The sequence below is a fragment of the Gekko japonicus genome, unplaced genomic scaffold, assembly GCF_001447785.1.
Source record: "Gekko japonicus isolate JY-2015 unplaced genomic scaffold, Gekko_japonicus_V1.1 scaffold1355, whole genome shotgun sequence".
Lineage (NCBI taxonomy): Eukaryota > Metazoa > Chordata > Lepidosauria > Squamata > Gekkonidae > Gekko > Gekko japonicus.
The window spans coordinates 241,432-246,515 of record NW_015173170.1 but is presented as its reverse complement, the minus strand read 5'-3'; positions in this window follow the sequence as shown (position 1 = coordinate 246,515).

The window sequence follows — 5,084 nt, the reverse complement described above, 5'->3', positions numbered from 1 at the left end:
TTGTGTATACCAGCATCACCAACAACCTTGTAAATAAACTTGTAAATACTTTCTACACTTAACCGTGTGGACAGTAAAGACTGGACTCTCTATTGCTAGATCTGAGAGTTTCATCACGAAGAACGAAACCAGTGGGTAAGTGGTCCCCGCTACTACCCGAAGCTAGCAGTGTCCCGCATAAGAGTGGTGTCCAAAAGGTGGTGGCCTGTAAGAGCCCGTTACACCACTCAGGCCTCGCCGCTGGACCCGGGGGGGGGAACTTACCTGTGGCCGCTTCCTCCTCAGCCCTGTGGTCCTCCTGCTTCCGCAGGCCGGGAGCCAGGGGGAATACCCCCCGCGAGTATCGCGGGTCCCTCTTGCATAGATATAATTTTAAAATCTGTTGGAGGGATAGAGTCACAATGAATGTCTTACTCAGAGTATATTGTGCTGTCCTCATAAAGGCCCCATTTGCAAATGCTGTAGAATGAAGTGGTAGCTTCAGATTTGTAGGTGCCTCTGGATCTGACCGTCTGCAGAACCCCTAATAGCAGGGCTCACAAATCATCTAAAGGAATAACAAGAAGCCTTCACAAGGAGCTATTTCTTGTAACAACCTTGAGCCAGACTGTTGAGTCAGTGCGGTGTTGTGGTTAGAATGACAGCCTAGACTTGGAAGACCAGGGTTCAAATTCCTACTTGGGCATAATGTTCACATAAAGTTGGACCAATAGTTCTAAACTACCTTGCAGGGTCCTTGAGCTGCTTAGAGAAAGGATAGAAAAAGCTTGACAGGATATTGAGTTGTAGCCACCGATGCTCTTCCATAAGAACCTGTTCAACAGCATGCAAAAGAGTTTGTACACTGTAGTAATATAGAGATTATATAGCTGTTCTATAATAGAAGCCGAAGTAACCAGGACTCCTAATTTCTCTAATAAATACATTTTTCTAACTAGTCAAATTATTTTGTTAAATGTACTCCCAATTCTTCCTCTTAGGAATTCAAAATGGCTTGTTTCCTAAATGATCCAAGTATTGCAAATGGCTTGTTTCCTAAATGATCCAAGTATTGCTCACAGCCAGGGCTTTAAAAAAAAAAAAAAAAAAGAGGGGCCAGAACTCTCAAGAGGGAAATAAACTTTTCCATCTGTATACTGAAAACTCATGAACTTTTAAACATTTTTTAAAGAATTTTGTCAAAGAGGTTCCGGAACTCCATTCTGGCGCGTTCCCAAAGATAAAAGTCCTGTTCACAGCTATTTTTGTCATCTGAACTGCAGGATGTCCCTTTGGACTTCATGAACTGTATGACCCAAAGCTCTTGTCTTGACAAGTAGGTATTGATGAATTGGAGCATTCAGCACAACACTTTAGGAAAGAATGAATCCTGTTACAAAAATTAGATATTGTATCTGTCAGTTGCAAAGGCAACTACATGCAACTGTTTGAGACTTGGGCTGTATGTTTCAATGACAGCTACAGTCCTGGCCAACAGAACAACCAGCTGTTCTGAGTGGGTTCATCATTTAGCCAGCTAAGCAGCATTGTTAGTTTCTGTTTGAACATCTGTGTAGTGTATGAAATCTTGCACTTCATGATGAACAGAATTAAGGCGCATAAACTCAGAGCTGGTACTCCATAACAAAAATAGCCAAGGAACTAGAGTACAAAAAGTAAATAAATAATAGGTTGTAATCAATGTTCCCTCTAAGCTGTGGAGTCTTGTGAGCAAAAATTCTACTTTGTGCGCTACTGGCATTAAAGCTGTGAGCGAGCCATTTGGTGACTGCATAAATTAGTTTGCTCTGGAGCCATCCTTCCTGAGCTAAGGCAAAAATGTGTGAGCAGGAGGCTAAAAAGCTGAGCTAGCTCACACTAACTCAGCTTAGAGGGAACACTGGTTGTAATTCTGTGCAACATGTTTTAAGCAAGACAGCTGGTCAAGGTTCAAAATCAATGTTTCCGGATGGGGTGGTGGTGGTGGGATATGTATCCTATGCTGCAAAGTGTAGAGCCTTCCACCACCCTGAGGACCTGTCCTCCAGTAGAAAGGGCTTTCCCACTCATTCCCCCTTGAGCCCTCCCCCCATTGCAGTTTCCAGGGGGCTGTTTCTCTGGAGCCCCTGTGCATCTTTATACACCCTAGCCTCTTGAACCCAAGAAATACCAATCAGTAATCCTTGCCCTAACTTGGATAGCCCAGCCTAGCTTGATCTTGTCATGTCTCAGAGCAGGGTCAGCTCTGGTTAGTACATGGATGGGAGACCCCCAAAGAAGTCTTGGGTTGCTATGCAGAGCAGGCAGTGGCAGATCACCTCAACATCTCTTGCCTTGAAAACCCTACAGGGTTGCCGTAAGTCTTCTGCAACTTGATGGAAAGAAAAAAAAACCCCGCTACCGCCTGAATATTTGGGTTTATAAGATAGACTGCTCAAGGAAAATGAGGGATTTATCTCCTATGTCTGTGTGCAAGATCCCCAGGTTCCCTTCCTCAGGTCTCCATGATCCTGGCCCATGTTGTTCTCCAGTTTTTGTGGTGGACCCAGCCATCACCAGCCTGGAAAATAACCCGTTCATTATCTCCATCAAAACATTTTTGCAATTTTTAAAAAAAGATATTTTAACTTTTTATAGGAATACAGAATAAAGAAAGGGGGTAAGGGTAAAAGAGAAGAAAATAAACTAGTTGCTGTAGATTTTCCAGGTTGTGTGGCCGTGGTCTTGGCATTGTAGAGCCTGACGTTTCGCCAGTAACTGTGACTGGCATCCTCAGGGGTTTAACACAGAAAGATGGAGTACTCTCTGTCAAGGTGAGAAGAAAATGGTAGGCAGGTAATTTATATCTACTCCAGAAAGTGGGGTAGGGCTGAGTCATTATCTTGTAGGAGTCCCCCAAGCTATGAACATGCCAATGGAGGCGCTTTCCTGAGGAGGTTCTTTTGTATATGGATTGTTTCCTGAGGAGGTTTCCTGTTTCCCGAGGAGGTTCTTTTGTATGTGGATTGGCTGTTGAAATTCTAATCTTATCTGTAGTGTCAGATGTAGAGCCTTTTGTGTTTTTCAGGACAGGAAACCTTGCCCTATTTATTTTTAAACTCTCTTCTTTCCTGGTGAAATTGTGTTTATGTTTATGAATTTCAATGGTTTCCCTTTGTAATCTGACATGGTAATTGGAAGTGTTGTCCAGCCTTTCAGTGTCTTGGAACAAAATACTGTGTCCTGTTTGAGTTAGGCTATGTTCATCCACTGCTGATTTTTCAGGTTGGCCAAGTCTGCAATGTTTTGTCCTACAAGATAATGACTCAGCCCTACCCCACCTTCTGGAGTAGGTATAAATTACCTGCCTACCATTTTCTTCTCACCTTGACACAGAGAGTACTCCATCTTTCTGTGTTATACCTCTGAGGATGCAAATCACAGTTACTGGCAAAACGTCTGGTTCTACAATGCCAAGACCATGGCCACACAACCCGGAAAATCTACAGCAACTAGTGAACTTCGGCTGTGAAAGCCTTCAACACAGAAGAAAATAAAACTGTATAAACCCAATACAGAGAGCAATTTTTCCAGCTATTAAAGACAATAATTGATTTAAAAGTATATAAAAAAGATGTATAACATGGTGACTTAGTAAACCGTGATAACTACTTACTCAAAATATTCTATCATCTTCTCATAATGTGTTTTCATTTTTGTCCTGTCTTATCAATTATAAAATAAAACATAGGTAAATTCTCATTAACTCTGCTTATAATTTTAACATAACAGTTTGTTGTGATAGAAACCATGCAAATGACAATGCTCTTAATATTTCATATAAGAGTTGTCATTTATAAAATAAACCACTCAAATATGCAACTATAAAGATTAATTATAGTAAACATAAAAAGCTCGCCAGTTGTTCTCAAATTCATATTTCGGCCTCTGATTATTATAATTTGTCAATGTTGTCATAACTGCATAGTCTTGCATTTCGTCTATCCAATTCTCAAGAACTGGAGCATGTTTGCATCGTGTTGTGGGAAAGGTGACACACCCCACCCTCCCTTTCTCAAGTCCGTCAGTTCCAACCATATCTTTTGGAGAGGATTCCAGAGGGCGACCCTTTCCAGTAACTTCTTCCCTAACAACAGCTGAGGTGACGGATGCTGTCTGTTTGCTCAGTGAGACCCTTGTTTGTACTGGTAGCTGCCTGAACCCACGGCAGTGTCAAGGTTATCTAGTTTGGATCATGGTTTTGCCAAAGTCTGATCACTGCATATTGAATTCTCATAGGAATGGTAATGCTAGTGACAAATATATTCCCCAGAGAAGTGATGTGTATCTTTCCCCAGATGGGATAACATATGTATTTTGTTCATCATATGTTACATGGATTTAGAAGGGGGGGGGGATAAAGTAAATATTTATGTAACACTTTATGCATTCCTACAGGTTTGCCTCTAAAATATTGCCATTAAATCCTCCTAGTGTTTCAGTAAAGTAAGCCAGGATTCTTATTGTTACTACCACAGAAAAAACAAATGAGTTTAATCTATACCCTTTGACTGGAATGAAGAGATACCATGAATGGTTGTTTAATCTTAATGCTCTAAATGGGTTTTGGATTTTGTGTTCTCTCTTTTGTGATATGGAGTATGCTGTGGTTTTATTGTATGCTGCTGCTGAAATGGTTCTTGTTTATGTCTATGTGGGATTACTCTTTTATGTGACATGTGTTTTAATGATCATGTCAAGAGACACCTCGGAGGTAGGGGGACATTCACAGAGAGCATGGAATGTCACCATCTCATGGCTTTTTGCCTCACGGCTCTTTGGATTTTTTTCTCAGTTTATTCTTTTTCTTCATTGTTCTTTCAAAAACCTTTTTTAAAAAACCTTTTATTTTCTGCTGAGGGGGAGGTTGCTGCTTTAACTCAGTCGGGCCTTCGGGCTACCCCCCCCCCAACGTTACCTCTTCTTCACTTCTTTTATGTAGAAGAAGTGGGGGGTTTTCAACAGGTGCAAGGGTTGCGGCAGCAAACTTGCTCCTTATGACCGTCATACCCTCTGCATTTTTTTGCCTTGGAGTCTCACCAGCCAGAGTCCTGTCGTCACTATGC